This window comes from Chaetodon trifascialis, chromosome 2 (genome assembly GCF_039877785.1).
Source record: "Chaetodon trifascialis isolate fChaTrf1 chromosome 2, fChaTrf1.hap1, whole genome shotgun sequence".
NCBI classification, from domain to species: Eukaryota; Metazoa; Chordata; class Actinopteri; order Chaetodontiformes; family Chaetodontidae; genus Chaetodon; species Chaetodon trifascialis.
The window spans coordinates 11857437-11877327 of record NC_092057.1 but is presented as its reverse complement, the minus strand read 5'-3'; positions in this window follow the sequence as shown (position 1 = coordinate 11877327).

Sequence of the window (19891 nt, the reverse complement as noted above, 5' to 3'; positions counted from 1 at the left end):
ATACTGTGACAACTGAGCAAGGAGGATTGCGGTCCGAGGTCAAGGACGCAGGCCTGTGACTATATGAATCCTCTGAGAGGTTAGTTGGAAAAAAAAAAATCAGTAATAACCCTCTGCTATCTATAGTGCTCTAAATGTAAATAAGTTAAAGACATAGTTTGCCGTTTTAGGAAACATATGTTTTCATGCAGATAGTGGAAGGAGGGGAAACAGGTGGCAGCAGTTAAAAACTCCACAATTGAATCATTAATTAACATGTTAGATGTCACTGTTAATCTGCACACACATAAAAATGTAACAACAGTTTGTCATCTTTTCTAAAAAAAACAAAAAAAACAAACAAAAACCAAAAAAAACCCACATTCACATCACATTACTCACCACCTTCCTCCTCATGAATTTCTATGAGATGAATTTGAGCCAGTGGCAAATTGACGCTGCCATGTTGGATTCACACAGACTGAATGGGAAGCTGCTTCGCTTCATTGATTGCAGAGACATTTTTTCTCAGGGTAATGGCAATAAAGTTTTGATGCCATGGTTAAATTTCAACTTGTGGAATGCTTTTATAGCCTACTAACCATGCTTAGTTATAAACCACGTTGCAATATAGTATATTATTCTTTTCCAGCTGTAAGTTGGAAATAAATTTCCTCTTTGAGCCATTTGGCTGCCTTGATCTCTATCCATAACATCTCCTGGAGGGCCTTTGGGAAGAAGCCAGAATAGTTGAGGTAACTCCAGACAGCCATGGCACGGCGAAGTGTTTGGCACTTGCTGAGCTGTGCGTCCTTTAACAATAACATTTGTGTTTAAATCACTCAAGCTTGACAAATTTAGATTTGAAGTGAAAGCAAAAAGCAGTTTTGCTCCATGTTGAAGGATGTGTGCACCCTCACAAAAAAACAAGAAATGGAAAGCTTCCCAAATGGCAGGGATGATTTTTTTTTATTCCTTTTCATGCAGAGCTGACAAGCTAATGTTCACATAACCTTTGTTCTGTCTCTGAGGACCTCTATGAAAAAGTCAAGGCACTTGACTCAAAGTCTATTCGTCATACTGATTGTACTACCTGTTGTGATTTATGTTGCTGTCATGCCACACACGGGTCCAAATGTAAGAAATCAGAAAAGGATTTTGTGCTTTATCTGTCACATTTCCCTAGAGTGCAATTAAAGAAAGAACATGCAGTTTGTGTAAAAATCAATATATCTGTTTTCACATGGAAGTTATGCTTGTGCATACACTTAAGACAAAGAACCTCCAAATGTTTAAGCCACCTGTCGGAATCAGATTTTTCTGTCATAAATTTGTGGCACACACATTTCATCATGGCACCAGAACAGTAACTCATGGCACTGTAACAACAGCAATTCATAATCTGCCAAAGAAGTGAGCGCAGATAACAGAAAAAGGATCCATTTAATTTTCCAAAAGGAAGAGAATAGGTAAAGATGTAGTGTTGAAAACAAATATGTAGCTTCGAATGTAGTCGATGAATTCCCACTTAAAATCGCTGGCACTGGAGTATATTTTGGGCTGTTTAAAATGAATGAATGCGCGACTGGCAGAACACTGAAATTCCATGCACAAGGCTGGGAGACTTTGGCAGCCACATTTTGTATTTACAGACTGACAGAAAGACAAAAAACAGAATATCTCCAGTCTCAGCTGTCACCAGCAGAGGCATAAAAACTGAATTAAATGTGTCCATGGTAAAGAATTCTGTTCATTTTCCTCTCACTAGTCATTGTCCTCTCTGTTAAATGGCGAGCACCAACCTGGTTTAATTGCAGTAAAGTGTAATTTTCAAGTGTGGACTTGAGTATAAACTGAGTAAGAGAAAGAAAAGAACATTATTGCAGCCTGGCAATCATGAACATTCACAGAAGAAGCAAATGATTTGTCCTGTATCTTAAAAGCAAGGGAGGATGCAGTTAAAAATCTGGGGCAGCAACATAAAAGTAATGGCGTAAAAGCAAAGACTAAAGAATAACCGCTAAGAATAACTGCTAAAGAATAAATAACATATTATAAAAGTAAAAATATAGCTTTTTTAAATAAGTAATGCATAATGTTTTATATATAGCGATTGCTTCTGCTATATGTACTGCAATCTGTTTTTTACTTTACTTACAATGACGTAACAACAGCAGTTTGGAGTCATCTTTAGTAAAACCTTACAGAGTGATCCAACTTTGCAACTTTTTACAGTGTAATCATTGAAGACAAAAATAGAGCATGAAGTTTTTGTCGCTTGAAATAAATAAATCAAAAAAGAGAGGAAAATTGAATAAACAACTTTAAACAAAAGAAGGCTGTTTCAAGGAAATAGACATTTTCCACTTCATCCAGATTTCCCCTAAATTAGATTCCTGAAGCCTCACAGAGAAGGTGATTCTTTCCATTACAAAGATTTCATTAAAGATATGATACCCATCCTCTTAAGATGGAGTGTCTGGCCATTTCTTTTTACAAGCTTTTCTAGCAGCTACTTCAAATAAGTATTTTGTTTTAAAAAATGTAGATGTTGAATGTAGAAGCCCAACATTTTATGACACTGTAGTGGCATCTGCAGTCTACTACACAGTGGTCTGCTGGAGCTGTGACAGGGACAGAAAAGGACTGAACAAACTGGCTGGAAAACACAGGCTTAAATACACCGAGGAGAGGAGACTAATGATGGAACAGGTGAATTAAATCAACAATTATAAAGGTGGGGCTGCGCGGTGGCGCAAGCAGGTAGTGCGCGTGCCTCACAGCAAGAAGGTCGCAGGTTCGATTCCCGGGTCGGGCCTTTCTGTGTGAAGTTTGCATGTTCTTCTTCCCGTGCATGCGTGGGTTCTCTCCGGGTACTCCGGCTTCCTCCCACAGACCAAAAACATGCTCATTAGGTTGTTTGGTGACTCTAAATTGCCCCTAAGTGTGAGTGTGAATGATTGTGTGTATGTGCCCTGCGATCGGCTGGCGACCGGTCCGAGATAGGCTCCGGCCCCCCCGTGACCCCGAAAGGGATAAGCGGCATAGAAAATGGATGGATGGATTATAAAGGTGGGAAAACACAGGGAGTAAAGCAAAAGATAACACATGAGGACAACTTTCAACATAAAACAGGAAATAACAGAACAACACCCACCTCGCTTGGTGATCAGAACTGCATCAGCAAAACTAGATCCTCAAATGGGCTTACATATAGTCGTCCTTGTAGAAGAGAGTCCAAGTCCTCCCTTGATCTTTGCTAGTTGAGAATCTTATCATTGTTCATCAAACAAAATATATTGTTTGTTTGTTTTTTTCAATTAGTGACTGAAAACTTTCTGACAACAGGTTAAAATTTAAGGCATACAAATTTGTAAATTCTTTGTGGATGTCAACTCCTAGATAAATCCCAGTTTAGTTGGATGTTAGAGCTTATGATTTGGTTTGACCTGTAACTGATCTTTGGAATATTCAGTTAATAACCTGAGGCTGAACTAAAAACCTCTAAGAATGGCTATAATTGAGAAACTGAACTGTGTTTGACAAGTGAATTACAATGTCGTCTGCAAATAAGGATTTTTTATGCTCTTGACCCAGCATGTTTATACCTGTAACATGAACTGTAAGTGTAACTGAGTGATGGCCTGACTGACTCTTCAATAAACGTTGCAAACACTGATGGATTTATTGGACAGCCCTGTCTGGTCCTCTCCTTCCAGGCTGAATGAATTTGATATGGCTCCATTTATCTTCAGTTCGGCCCTTGAGCTACTGGACGACACTTGAATACATTTAATAATAATAAAAGTCTGATTAAATCCGTGAAAAATTACCAATTAACTCGATCAAAAGCCTTTTCTACATCAAGGCTCAACAATACTGCTTGAATTTTATCTTTCATTTTAGGTTCAAATACATTGAGTGAATTATCCTATTCTTGCTATCTTATGTCTGTCTTCGCATTTTTAATTTGCAAGTGAATAGTTTTGGCGATTTCCTCCCACTTCATAATATCTTTGTTTTAGAATGATAGCTTTTTTAATGTAATTTGAGCATTTCATTCAATTCATTCTTCTATTTGTCTTTTTCCATCTTTACTGCTTGATTCAGAGTCTTTTAATCTAAACTTCCTTTTCTCTGCTTGTTTAATTAGAGCAATAGCCAATAACCTTCCCCTTCAGAACCGCTTAGCATGCATCCCAAACAGTCTGTGGGGGTATTTCCCTGTTTTCGTCAAGATAATCCTTTATGTCATCCTTATTTGCTGCCTCATTTCGTTTAGACTCCCTGTGATTAACCTCCAGGTAACCTCCGTCTTTTCATGTCCATGGTTTTTTGCAATTTATCGCCCTATAAATCTTTTGGAAACATAAAAAAATGGTCAAACCTTGAATAGAGAAAATGTGAATGGGAAAGAAGGTATTGCTCTTCTTTGTCTTTTCAGATCCCTCCTTATATCTGAAAGTTCCCCATTATTAATTTTTGATTTTTTGTTGTTTTCTTCCCTTGTGAGTAGCAAGCTTTCGATTTGTCAAAGGTGAGGTGAAGTCGAACATTAAAGTCTCTCCCTGACCCTGAGCCTCTGAGATTTATTTAATTCGTTCATGAATTCCCAGTGCTAGTGCAAATCTTCGATCAATGTCTTTCTTTTTATATGTGCACTCAAAGTTTCATTTACTAGAAATTAAATTTGCTATCCCTCTCAGAACTCTGACTACAGGTAGAATAATAATTGACTTTGTACTTTGTATTCTTTGGGTTTATTTTAGTCTCCTTCAAACTTATTTACCTATAGCACCAACAAAATACCCAAAACATGATCTCTCTGATAAGTCCACCGTCATATTGTGAAATGTGTTTGACAGTAAGATCTGTTTCATTACTTAATTTGTTTTTTATTGCAAAAGAAGCCCACAAACTGTTCTTTTTTGACTAAAACTACATTTTTAGGTTTAGTTTCTCTTTACCAGTTCTCATGCAGAACCTGGACTGATGGTGGTACAGAAGGCAGTCCTGACCTTATAGGATTTCTATGTTTTGTCATTGAACTGACTTGCCTTGTCATCTCTTTTCTTCTAAGCTGTGGGACAAATGGTTGACAGCATGAAATCCTAATCAGTCCTTTGATGTTTCTGTGAGCAAACAAAGTATGATGGAGGAAGATAGGCTGCCTAATATCCTGAATCTTCACTCTAAGTACATGAAGATTGTTATCCACAAAGCAGACCCACACTGGGTATCTTTAAAGCTAGAGGACATTTTATCTAAAATCAGGTAAAAATGAACTTTTTTCAGTTGTCATTTTATCTGCAAGTTAAATTACAATGGCCATGTAATGCTGTTGACATCATAAAAAACAAAACCATTCTGCACTATGGTGCAGGTACCACACTGTCACATCCATATGCTGTACTGTATGTTCCAGTCAGAGGAACTTAACACTTCAGAATTGTGGAGAGAAGCCAAACACTGATGTACAGCAGGGGTCTATATCAAAAACTGAGACAGGTTAGCAGCTAACGATGAATTCAGCTTTCTGATCTTATAGAGTTTTCACCAGTGTAAAGCTGTGCACTTCTTTGGAAAGTCTGCACACCTGCAGGCAAGCAGAACTGTGTACATTATTAATAATCCTGTTAGTTGAGGGACAAACACTATTACTGAACAAGCACTGTTTGAATTAGTGGGGAGTCAATGAGGGGCTCAGTTCCCCCAGAAGAGAACAGAGCTCCACAGGACTCAACAGCATTTTGAGTTTGGGAGGGTCTCCAAAAACTGACCCAAAATAATGACCACGAGCATTTCCAATGCTGCAGTGAATTAAATTTGTATCTTGACATCAGCCATTTTAAATGTGTGTGCAACTCTGCTGTGGTCAGTGGAGCTGATTTTATTATCTGTCAATAATGCGTGTACGTGATTGACCCGGACATGTTCTGGGTGTCCTTTTATGTATCACGATGGTGAGTCTCAACTATCGGGCAACAGGAGTCAGCTACGCCTCCTGCCAAGCATTAAGTTCAGCAGTGTATCCCCTCTGCATTAGCATTTTTTTTTTTTTTTTGGTGAGTGGGCTACGTTCACTATGCCAGAAAAAGTCACCAGTGCCCTTGAATGTAGCGTAAACCTCTCCACCTGCATGTTGTGGTGGAGACAGCAAGAAATGAAAGCTACAGTGCCAAAAGGCTTTTCAGAGTCGAACTACAACTGTAGTAATAAACCATTAAAATATTTGCAGCTGTCTTTCAGTTCAGCAGCAAACGTCACTCATTTCACTCCTGTTTGAGCCATTTCTGAGTTCCACAAAATTCCAATTATGAAACCCCATCCTGCAGTAAATTACATTATACATGAAGCCCATTTAGCATTGAGGTTTTGTACTGAGTCCCTTCTGAAATGTGCCATGTTTATCAATACACCTCTTTGGTGTTGTAAAAGAATGGAAATCTCTTCATTAAATACCCCAGTCACATACTTACATATGGGCCTCTCCTCAGAGGAACAAAGCCCTCCTGTACTGCCAATACTTGTATTATTAAAGCTATCGGCTGCCATTTTTCAAGTCTAACTCACTGATAAATGAGCTTGACAACAGCACTTTAAGGGCAGCCCCAGGGAGGAACAGTTTTCTATATTTGGAAACCTTTCCATCCCTTTGGTTCTCGGAACATAAAACAGAAGAGCCACAAAGTTAACACTTTCATTTGTTTGCGAGGCCACCAATACAACTAGCACCATTTGAATGAAACAGTATTACTCAAAAACATTAATACAGTACTGTAGTTTATTATGGGGCCAGCCTTGGCATTTGCCTCTGTTCTAAACAATTTTCCCATCCTACCAAAATGCTGTTTCATGTTGGGCATCTTCCTAAAAGGGAAATGAGTGAAGGGACCCAGACAGAACACAGCATTCAGTGTTTTCTGTGCATACTATATGATGACATGTCATACTGTTTGATGACGTACAGTTTATCTTCCTGTTACCTCTCAGCATTGTCAGAATGAGCTCTATGTGTAGAAGCTGTCTCTATGTACTGAAGTCCATCATGGGGGTACATCTGAATCTACACAGGTGCATATGCATTGATGTACAGTTGCCTCCTAACATTTTTTTTTTTTTTTATACCTCTGGTTTAGTCTTAACCAACATTTTGCGCTCATATGGAGCTTCGGTGTGTTAAAAGTACCAGAGCAAAACCCCCAAACACTGCAAACATACCGTATGTGTACCACGTCCAAAGCTTCCCCCTTTGTGGATGAACTGTGAAAGAAAATGGCATGAAATGGACAGACGGAAACAATAAAGAACGTAGGACATGTAATTAGAGTGCATGCCTTACTGTGTCAACCAACCAACTCACCTCCTCCGTGCTCAGTGGCATTGAGCAGTTCAGTGCAGATACAGATGTGGCCTCTGTTTGCATGTCAGCAGTGGCAATTATTCCTGCAAAACCTCTCACCTGCAGACAAAAGCAGAATTCACAAACAAGTCATACTTGCAACAAACCATAGCAACCTTTGACATCTGTCAAAGGCCCATTACCCGTCATCACACTGCAGCATGTCCTTCGCTATTTAATACCAGCATAGTTACTGCCTTGAAACCATTGATGTCACAGGTAAGGAACTGCTTGCACTCAGACCTCCTGTAGAGACAAGCCCTGAGGTAAAGCGATGAATGTTGATATTGGAAAGCAGAGACAAGACATCATTTCTTTTAATTTTCTTTGAATGGGGCCTGTTCTGAACGGTGTCCTAAAAAAGAAGGATGGGCACACCTTTCATCTCAGTTTTTGCAGTTTCATCCCTCTCAAGGAGAAAAAGACCTGTGATAGTGATCTTGTAGAACAAGCAATAAAGACGTTTGCAGACTGGGAGAGGCTTTATGGCACTTGGCTAAAATGTCATTCAAAATGCATTTACCTGGCTCCCAGCAGCCAGTATAGTGATTTAAAAAGGCAAACAGTGCCAGGGGATGAAGACCTTTGGGGATGACACCCAGAAAACTTTAGAATAGTAACAGCTCTGATTGAAATTCAAAAAAGTTTCCAAAGCATGTGAGAGTTTTAAAAAATCCCTCAAGAGACGATCACACTGAGTGAATTGCATTTCTAACTAACTTGGTCTCAGAGAGAGAGGGACTCTGTTTTACAATCATTTCTTCAGCAATAAAAGAAGAATAATTAATTTCTAAGGAAGCTCAGCTGTGTGCCTTCAATGCAGTTAATTCGATTGCAGTATAGTTGCTGCCTATAGAGAAGCAGTAAGTTGAATATCAAGAATTATACTTGAAGTATGTAAGAGCATGCAGACCCATTCAAAACATGTATTTGTATTAGAGACCAGGCAGTCAGTGTATGTCATCCCTCATCAAGTAAAACAGAGAAAGATACGAAATGGAAATGAAATGGAAAGACGTGCACTCACAGCTCAATGAGATCTTTTCAATCTCTTTCTTTTTGTACAAGAACAATGCAAGAATGTTTAAAACATACAGTTAATACAGTTATTTCCCCTGAGCACTGAACATGTCAGAAATATGCAAGAACACAAATATTCCAGACATGTTCAGCATAGAAAAAAGGTTCTGCAGAGATTTTCACTCCTGGATGGTTACCTTTTTTGTCGAGGCACTAACATGTTGAGTTTGTCAGGTAAACAGACTAATAGAAAAGAGATGTATGCAGTTAAGATCAATCGCCTGTACAACCCAGATTCCAAACTGTGTAAAACAAAAATTGCCACACTGCATTCAGTCTCTTACCTGCTGCCATTTCCCTTTCATCTGTTCACCTGCTCAGCCAGTACTTTTCCACTTTCACTCTCCTTGCCAGCCACGCCCACCTGCCCACTTACCTGATCCTCTTTCCCAATCAGCGCAGTATTTAAGCTGTTCTCCCACACTCACTCTACGCCAGATTGTTCTTTGCTTCCATGCACTTCCAGGACTGATCTCTTGCTGCTGAACCTGCCTGTCTTGGACTATGTCTCCTCTCCTGTTGCCTGGTAAATACTTCAGCCTTCTGCCCCTGGCTAAGAGTTGCCCTGCACTTGCTGGTTCTTTGTTTGCCTGTGTTTGTTTACCGTTTGCCTCACCAAACATTTCGAGAGACTTTGAATCTGCTCAAAAAGACTGAGCGAAGTGAGTTTCCTCTGCACACCTGGCGCTCGACAGCAGTGAATAGAGTGAGACTTTTTGCTGAACTTTGTACCTGTTTCTGCCAAGTCAGATTAAAGTTGGTACAAGCTATATGTGTTCTGGTAGCACTACATTTGGGCCCTAAACCAACCAGAATAAAAACAGAATGTAATCACTTGCAAATGAATGGAGTTTACCAACAATGGTTTCATGAAGTGTTCCTGAGCCCATGTAGTAATATCCTTTATACAGCCATGTGTTCACAGAGTGGTGAACCTCGCTCCATCCCCGCTTGTGAACGACTGAGCCTTTCAAGGATGAAATATGTTTCATCCAAAATGTAATACCCAAACTATTTAGTACATTTTTAGGAGACAGGGGTTGACAACACCCATCTATTCCCAGACACAAGTCAACACTCTCATACACATTCCGAGCAGCAGTCTCATCAGCACCAGGAAGACAAATCAACACAGCACTTCTATTTTGTTCCTTTTACACTTTTCTCAGAGACAATGGAAGAGCTGGCATTACATTAACCACCAGCCCGATTCAATCTACAATTCACTCTAAACACTCACCCAGCCCAATGCTTCATCTGACAACTCATCAACCCTCGTTGCCTCTGTTCCCGGCTCACCCCTGGGCCCTGCCACATTGCCCACCTCTTGTCCAACCTTCACCAGCCATGCAGAGCACAATCTGAATCATGAGCCCTGCTAATAATAAAGATGACAGAAGGAGAGAACAGCTCTCTTTTGGCCAGCCAGGCGAAACAGATAAGGCCAGCAAGGTCACCAAATGTCCGCTTCTGCCCGTCGACAACGTGGACACAGGCGTGGATAAACTTACTCTTGGTTAGAGCTAAAAACAGCAATTGAGACCTTGAAGTTCATGAATGAGATTACTCATTTCATTTGTTTCAACTGTTAAAAGAAATAAGAAGAGAGGTGGCGAAGCAGCTATTGCTCGTTCATTGAAACCTGCGGGGTCTCATCTACTGTTTCTACAATCAAATGATTATGCAGACTTTTTTGATGACATTGCAAACCATCCATTTTTATTGCTTTTGAGCCATCGTCAGTCATTTTAAGCCTCATACAGAACAGCAGCATCAAAACACTCTTCTGCATTCTGAATAATGTTGGACAGACTCAGCGTGAGACTGTGAGGAGTCATATGAAAGGTCTTAATATCCTGTGACAATCACACCCACTTTAAACCTCATGCAGTATATTCACCAGTCTGTATCTACTCTGATTTTTCATGTGCTTTGACGCCTGTCAATGGCCTTGTTCTTAATTTCCCTTCAAGTTATGCAAAAAGAACTTCACAGATATACACCATAATGGTTAAATTCCCTCAAATGAAAGCGTTGGAAAGTCAAAAACAAAACTTCAAGGCCTCCATGACATTTATAAAAGTTCACATCTATAATTTCAGACCTGAGAAATGCTAAACAAAGTCTATGATATGTGAACAAAAATAATACATGAATGTTATTCGCTGCTGTTGATTGACAAATGCTCATGTACGACACGTAAATGCACCTTCTGATCTGAAGTTCCCATCTGCAGGATGACATCTTCTTGTGATGGTTAGGGTTTGGATCTCTTTAGACACAAAAACAATTACTGAATCTCTTTTGGCTCCTCCATATCAGAAAAAAACAAAAAACAAAAAACAAAAATGACATCACACCAGCAGTGACACAAAACTAATGCAGTTAACGTACCATTAACTGTGGAACCTTTGTGCTACATCTAAAACGCTCTTGTTTTTAATAGCCAGGCATCAGCAGTGCTGCAGAGAGTACACTGTTCTGCCATACCAGGTTGTTTCCTGAAAACTGCTGTTTAGATGCTTTGGCAGAAGCAATTACAGATTCATTTCAAAAGTGCAGTTCCCAGGTAAGCCATTGAAAAGAGCTGTTTCAGAAAAGCTCTCAGCTTTTCACAGTTGTTTTCCAGGCAGTGCGTCTGCTTCCCCATCACTGCCCAAATGTGGTCCACCTAAACCTGAAGATTTTAAAGTAATAAATGTATAAGGTGCCAAGCAAAAAGGAAACAAGCTTTATAAATGTTATTGATTTAAACAAACCTTTTACAGCGTCCGACATTGATAATAACTTGAAGTGAACTGTTCTCTTGCGGTACTCTGACCCAGCTCAACCTTTTGCTTTCTCCTGCCTCTCTTACACATTTCCCCTTAGAATACACCTGTTGATAGTCCCACATCGCAGGCTGTTGTAATAGAGCTCGTTGTGTTCTTTGTCTTGTACAACAACCAGCAGCTGAACTCAGCCCAGCATTATTATGTGTACCAGAGTGCTGTTACTCTGCTATGCCAATGCTCGGAGTCATTATCCTCCTCACCCACACACAATCACAGTTTTCAAGGGATAAAGACAGTCCTTAGAGTCCTTCAGTCGCTCTTGTATACAGTTTTCTCACAGCAGAGTGTGCTGTGTTAGATAAGCACTTTGCCTCTGGGGTTTCTGCTGAATTAACACAGTTGGATCTCTTAAACAGGAGCTCTTCAAACCGGCAGCCCTGTTGCTTGAGGTAAGGGACAACACCATGGTGTCATATAAGTGATTTGAGTTTAAAGTTCTATGTGATGTAAGTCTGGAGTGTAAAACGTTATAGAAAAAACAATTGTATAACATTTTTTTCAATGTTGTGAACAAAAGTTGCTGAATTTATCCAAAATTGATCCAGAATCTGGGAGTAAATGTATTAAAGTAGCAGACTGGATTCTTGATCATAAACTCACTGTTGGCTGCACCTCTGATATAAATTGATGCTCAGTGATTTGATGTTTCTCGCCAAAATGCATCATGGGAGTCATACATTAAGTTTTCATCCAAATTAAACACAGATTGTAATGGAATTTTGAGAAAATCAGCACATGAAAATGCAAATGAAGTCCCATTTCTATCCATTACTGTTAAACAAAAAGAAAACATGCATAAAAACAGGTAGATGGAAACATTACCTCTTATGTAGTGTTTATACACACAGGTGTGTTAAACATTTTAGCAAATCAACTTGTTCATCTTTTGCACTGATAATCTGGAAAGTTTCATGTCCATCTAAGCTGTGAAGGTGTTGATATGAGTCACCTCAAACTATACATGGAGCAAATGAATATGACAGTTCAGACCAGTGGTGCCTGAAAAAGCTCCTTCCTTTGTGTAACTCTGTAGGTGTTCATTATGTACATAAATGTTTTTTATTTGTTTGTTTGGACATGCTGGGCATTTATGGAAAGAGCCTGAACGATTGTGACATTTGGCACCTGGAAATGAAGTGTGCTCTGTCCTTGCACAGGCTAGATTACTATTAGGTTTAAAACTAATTTGTTCTCATTCTGTATGTAAAGCCTTTTAAATTTTGGACCTCTTCTGTCCTACCAAAGCAACCCAAATTTACATACTGGTCCAATATGAGAAGAAACTCTTCAACATCAACCTCTGGAACAACAACTGGCATGGTTTATTAAAGCAAATGTGTGTTTGTGCAAAGGGAATTGAGAGATGAAACATATAGTGATTTAAAAAGGCAAACAAAACGAAACATAACGAGGTGTCTGACATGAGCAAGTCAACCCAGTTCTGTTTGCAAATACTGCAACACCATTTATGGCTGAACTGCTTTTGATTGCTTAGTTGTTAAATGCCATTGAGATTAACACACAACATGGGGTTGCTTACATTTAATCAAACATGCTCCAACCTGATTAATTTGCACAAGCATGTTATATAACAATGTGTTATTCTGAATGCCACACATGACAAAGTTAATAAAGTTTTCACTGCTTTATTTACATATTAGAAGTCACATTACTCAAACACTTAACGTTGTGTTTCATAAAACATTAGGCTTGAAAATGGATGAGTAGTTGATGCAAAAGCAAAATATCACACGTGGCACAGACCTGCCTGCTGAGGATGAGTCAGAGAGGACTTGCGATAGCACTTAACTTCTGAGACACGTCATGTTTTCTCTGCACTGGAAAGAGCTCCCTCATCATTGTCACCTTTCAGCATGAAAAGGAGCGCAGTGGATGTCATCACAATCGGTTTTACTGCTGTGTTGCTCGAAGCATCAATATTTGTTAATGATATATATCTATACGGGGGTGTGAGATTAATCATTTTAATTGCAGCTTTTTGAAAGAGAGCAGTCTCACAACAAAGGAATAGTGATCCTGGATTCTAAATATAATCATAATTTTCCTAACAAGGGAGAATTTAAGGCAGCGGCCATTGATGCGCTCAGCTACAGTTTTGACAAACTGCAAACTGAAGCTAATTATTGTTATTCTGGCAAAAGAACAAAAAACAAGCCCTCATGTTTTGTCTGGTTTTCACAGTATGCTTTCTCTTAGGTTGGCGTTAGTACTGATTACACTTGGCCCAAAATGGTCTGATTGAGAAAGAAACATCACAATTGTAATGTTAAAAAAAAAAGTCTCAAGACTTCGTCTACATATACAATGTAAGTAACCCCCGAACATTATTGTCAGATGGGAGCAGAGCTGCCTGAATCTCTCATTGAAGCTTCTGAGCACATGTCTTTGTTTTAAGCCTATCAGTATAAAAGTTCTGAATGAGGAGGAAAGATGCAGATAGGAAAAATGAATTTAGGTAAAGACATCATCGTGGGTTGAAAATGTTTCAAACGAAAAAACGACATTGCCAGCTCACTACAGTTATCTTCACAGTCACAAAAACACGGTCCACGTTCAGCCATGCCATTATTTGGTGAAGCCTTATTTTAAAACCAAGTCTACTGAGAAGACTGAAGAATTACACCAACAAATTAACAACATTGCATATGCAGAGGACCATGTCTGCTGCCACGTGAGGTTTGGCTGGGTCCTCCACCTGCAACTGTTGGGGATCTTAAAAGAAGCATGCAGTCCTATAGGCTCTATGACCAAATACACAGTTATGATAAGACTAGCAGACACTTAAAGATGCTTGAAATAACTTGTGATGCTTTACCTTGACACCTTTGAATTTTGTCAAGTAAAAAAAACCCAAACAACCCAGATAAAGATGAGATCCTCCTCCTCATACAGAACATTTTAACTGACATCACCACCTCCAGCTCAACAAGAGGTGGACCTTCATAAATATATTATGCATAAATGAATGAAATGTAAGTCTATCGCTGTCACAGATCTAATCACTGAAACACAAATGAGCGTCAAGCACTTAATGAACGTGAACTTTATGTCAGAGAGGGCGATTGCTTTGCTATCATTATATTCAACTTTCACGAACTGTGACTGCAATGAAAAGTTACATGAATGCAAACATATAATAGCTGTATTAATAGATTAGATAAGAACGCCACATACAGCATACATCTGCACACGCAGGTCAGACTGGCTGAGGACTCTAATCAAAATCAGTCGTCAGTGTGAATGTGAGGGATTGGCTAAATCCAAATGTCAACTCTCTGAATTTCAGACTGAGCCTTTGAGCCTTTGTTGACTTCAATCATTTGTACTGTGACATGTTCACAGTCATCTTGGCAAATATGCAAGGGCACTGAGCCACAAGGGCATAAAATATGTTTGTAGACAGGGCTGAAGACCTGGACAATTTTAGCTTTGACCCTGTAATCCGTCTCAATGCATTTTTCTGTGAGGTTATCATTGTGTTGTGGGTCAAAGCGCACACACTCTGAAAAGTACGTGCACATTTTCTCTGGCACCTTATCGCTTCATGCCTTTTACTGAACATCCACATGTAACTTGTAGTTCCTGGTTGAAAAGTTAATTCAGAGAACTAACTTTGGACCAGGTGTTTCCTTACATGGATACAAACAGGAGTCTGAATGATTTATGGGGTAATTAATTGCCTAAAGATTGTGTCCAGCTGTCTATATAAGGCATCGCTGCTAATGCTGGTATGTAAGAATGTCTCTATCTCTATGCAGTAAGTCAGCGAGTCTGTAAACGTGGAAAAGTCTGGACAGTTGGACTCAGCTTGTCAGACTGTTTTGCACATTTCCAGGGTGTTGCCACTCTATTGTAGTGTTTGAAGGTACTCTATTTGTATGTGTGCAGTGTTTTGTTTTAAACTTTTCCTATCATTCTTTGATTTTAATAAATATTGTTCAAAAGTGTTTGTGCTCTTACATATACCAGAATAAACTGGAGATTAGATAATAAACTTTATTTTGTCCAAGAGCACACAGGATTGCATCTGTTGTAGCTGTCCTTTCACAGTGGATGATTAATGTTAGCCAACATAACACAATGTAGCTTGTCATGCATGACAATGAGAGTGGAGAATCTGCAGAGGATTCAGCGGAGGATTAATATTAATAGTGTTTGAAAAAGTCAAGCACACATGTTCTCAGTCTGTTATTTTCACTGTAATATTTGTTGGTTGATGATATCAGTGCTAACAATGATATTATGACCTCGCACCATCACACACATAATTAAAAGAAGGACCTGATGTCTGGGAGTGTAATCATGCTGCATGTCATTAACCTGATGCAGATGGTTTGCCACACAGAACCATCTGGGGGTCGTCCATGGAAACTTTTTGGAGAAGGGCAGGCAGAAAATACTTGGCAGGTGATTGGATGACTCATCTGTCCATCACCGCCTATAACAGGCTAACTTCAACCAATCAGATCAATGAACCATGTAGCAGCGTCTGCGCTATGGAGCCATCACTGTTGTTTATGAATGAACGGCCCCTTTTGCGCTGCTGTCACATCTAAACCTTGTCCACCCGAAGGTGGCACTAGTTCCTCACAGGATGGTGATTGGTTGGAACGACTGTTGCACGACCATGAACGCATAACTTGAAGCCTTACGAGATGAATTCTCACCTTGTGTGATCATGTGATCTCATGAATCGAGCTGCCTCGCGGGTGAGCATGCTGTAACTAGATTCAACATAATTCATTGTGAATCGATAAACATCTTAGTTCACCATGCCCGTAATTCATTTTTTAGTTTTTACAGAGTCTCTGCTTCCTCCGTTCTTCCTCACTAAAACATACTTTAAATTGTCAGGAATCCGCATAGTTTGAGGCTCCTGGTGTGTCATGCAAGACTTAACTCACTCTGAAGACTACATTACCCATTCCTACACTCCAATCAAGTGTTCATGGGGCTCCTCCAGCGGACGCAGCTAAGGTCAAACACGCTTTTCAGGGTTATCACTCAGGAACAGCTCTTGAAACAGACACAGTTTAACTTCAGCTTCTCACACCTCGCTCTTGTTATCAGACCTGCATTCGCACACAAATACGCACCTAAAAATAACAGCCTATTGTGTCACAGCAGGAAAAGCACAGGTGTAACCAACAACAGTAATGATGGATTTGTTCAAATTCCCCTGGAAGAGGAATGTAAATGGAATAGAGCCATTGTCTGTGCTATTAATTAGACCTGTGTTTGACAAGTAAAAATGTCTGTTGTGAGAAAGGAACTCACGTCTCTTGCCATATTGCCTTATTTGGACAGTTTGGTTGTATTTGGAAAGTCCCTAAATTGTAAACATTTTATCAGATTTATCAAGTTAATCTTTTCACTGGCCAGAGTTACATTCAAACAATGCTAGACCTACCTGCTCGCAAACATGGCTCATAAATAGTCTCTTTGTATCCATAATGTCTGAGTTGGAGGTTTGGCTGACTCACCGGGGTTGAGGTTTCAGGCCATGGCTCTGTACTGGAGACCTGCTTGTATGCTGCCTGGTTTCACTCTAATGCAGGTTTGTTGGTGTCACTGGACCAGCTCTCGTTCAGAGTCTTACCCTGTTTACACCTGGCATTAACATGCTGCTGATTGGATCACAAGTGGACAAAGTGGAAATACAAGAGTATACAATCACTGAGACGCATTGTGATCCCATCATTCAAACCATTTGCTGAGGTGGTCTGGGATGCTTGTGACCACATATCTTTTGTAAAGTAAATACTAGTGCGTCCTGATGTGTCCCTGACAAAGAAAGAACAGGAACATGTCTCACCAGTGCAGGTCGTGGTGGTTGTTACAGTTACAGAGTACAAGTTCCTTTTTTGCCTTGTCCTGCGCTCATCTGCAAGTCACAAATGACTTTGTTCCATCAATCTCAACAGTTGGAATAGCTTGCACATGTATATTAGATCTGAAACACTTGTTTTCTTAGCTAGCTGTTAGCCAGTGTGAAACAAACATGGCAACACGTAATAAATGTGCGCAGTGCCCGGCTTCAGCTATGTGTCTTGGCTGCCTGCTTTTGATTGGATCACCCAAGACGCATGTTAACGCCAGGTGTAAGCAGGGCAAATATGTCTCCAAAGCGTTTCTGGGTCTTCGTCCTGTCCCAATGGGCCCTTTTTCACAGCTTGATTTGTTATCAAGTGTCCCAGTAAGTCGTGACAGCGTAACAGTGAGTCAGCATACGATACCAGAACTGAAGCAGCTGAATGGAATTTAATTCATTTTAATTTTTCATTAATTTTATTATTTGCACCTGTGCTTTTCCTCCTGTGACATATCTCATCCCTCTACCTTAACTTTCAGCTGATGATGACTACGTTTGTAGCTCATAAAATACTTACAGGTAAAAATAAAATTGATAATTTCATATAAACGTGTCAGTCACTTTCACTGTAATACAATAGAAAGTGAATATGCACTTGTGGTGCTGGTGTTTATTGAGATCCATTATATTGAAATACTAAAATTTATTTAAAAGAAAAATTACCTGACAGAGATAAGATGGATAAGATAAGACTTTATTGATTCCACACCGGTGAAATTCAGTAAGTAAATTCTACTTTTTACTGATTCAGGGACTGATGCAGATGTGATATGTCATGTCCCATTATTTGGAAACATGATGATCGTCTTTAAGGTATTTAACTTTTATTTAATCAGACAGCCCTGACCACACTGAAAGTTTAGTTGTATAAAGTCTGTTAGCATGTCAGGTAAGTACATCATAATGTAAACATGTGTTTCGAACATCTGGGAATGATCGTTAATTGTACTGTCTAAAAGACTGAAAGGCTACAGATAATAGCGGCATATAATGTTTCAAACACTGTTTTCCATGTAAGTCTGCACACCAGGGGCTTCTTGATGCTCATCAGAATACACTTAAAGCTACTGTATATCCCAGACTGATAATGCATGCCAGCTCTCCAAAAAAAAAAAAAGACATTTTGTCACATTCACTGTCTGGAACGGCACCTTCTGTACCTTCACGACTTCCTGTGTGATTCATCCAGTGTGTGCTGCAGGCGTCTGTTTCTGACAAATGACACATGGAACCATGACACTGCTGATATGTGTTGCACTTGAGTCTACAGCTAATGATCCCCCTCACAGCTCTATGACAGGTAGCAGCAGTTTGGTAACTGATCTGTTGCACTGCATAGCTTACTGCATAACACATAATATTTATTCAAAATGAACCATTTGCAAAAAAGAACAAGAACAACACTTTCACATCTGACATGCATATGCAGAGCTTAATGCTGGAGGCAACTGTAGATCACAGCACCATGTCTAATATAACTTGCATTGTATTTCAGTGCACAGTGAACCCTGACTGTAAACTCCCAAACCATAATAATGAGGTGAAGAAAAAGAAAAAGAGTCCTTCTTGAAATGACGAATAGATGAAGGTGAGTGAAATGTTCCAGACCGCTAATACCATTTTACCAAGTCACAGGAGTACACACTGGGATAAGACCTACAAAGGCTGATGTAACATAATAAAAATACAGCAGTGGCAAAAACCTATAATCTAGTGTAGCAACAATTTCCTCCTATGTGCCTGAATGTATAGGGCAGTGGTTTTCAAAGTGGGGGCCGGGGCCCCCTGGGGGGCTGCCAGGGGGCGCTAGGGGGCCTCAGAAAATTGGAGGGAAGCAAAAAAGCAAAACATGTTAGTTAATAATATTCTTATGCTAAACAAATGGGGGGCCATGGCATGGAAAGGTTTGGGAACCCCTGGTATAAGGTACCCCAGCCTCACCTCAGTCCTACCTCCCCACCACAAACCTTCCTAGACAGCAAAGCAAAGTCCAGCGAGAGCAAGAGAGAGGCTTTTAAATGGTGTCCTCTGTCTCTGATTGGCTGGAGTGTGATCCAATACACAACTCTTCTTGGGATCACAGGTAGCAGCCAATCTTCCACTTCTCACCTGCAGGACAAAGGGAGGAGAGAGAGAGAGAGAGAGAGAGAGACAGAGAGAGAGAGAGAGAGAGAGAGAGACGCACACACAACTCTATACACGTAACAGTTTCTATAAACATAAAGTACAGACAAACCTCAGCTATCCTGGTCAAATTCAGTCGCACCATATTCACATGTCCATGACAATCGTTTGTGATATGCAAATTAAAGAAAGATTACAGCAATAATCCTTTATACATATGGATATCACAGTAATTACTTTGGGCTACAGTTCATATTGAACGTATGGAATAGAGCAGACAATCCTGATAACCTTTTCTCATTCTGGGAGAAATGTAATCCACAGTGGATTTCTGAAAATCTTTGATATCAGAAGTGTTGCAGCGCGTTTCATCCCCTCAGACTCAGAGGCTTGAGGAGACCCCATAGTGTTTGTGAATGTGATCAAATTGGGAGCTTATTGAAAATGTATTGAGTTACCGGACAGATATGCGCAGATGTGGGGGAGAATATTTTCCTTCTGTGAGGCAATGAATTCCTTGACAAAGGAAGATAACAAGAAATGCAAATTTTTACAAGTGGCAGTGAGGAGGACTGAAGA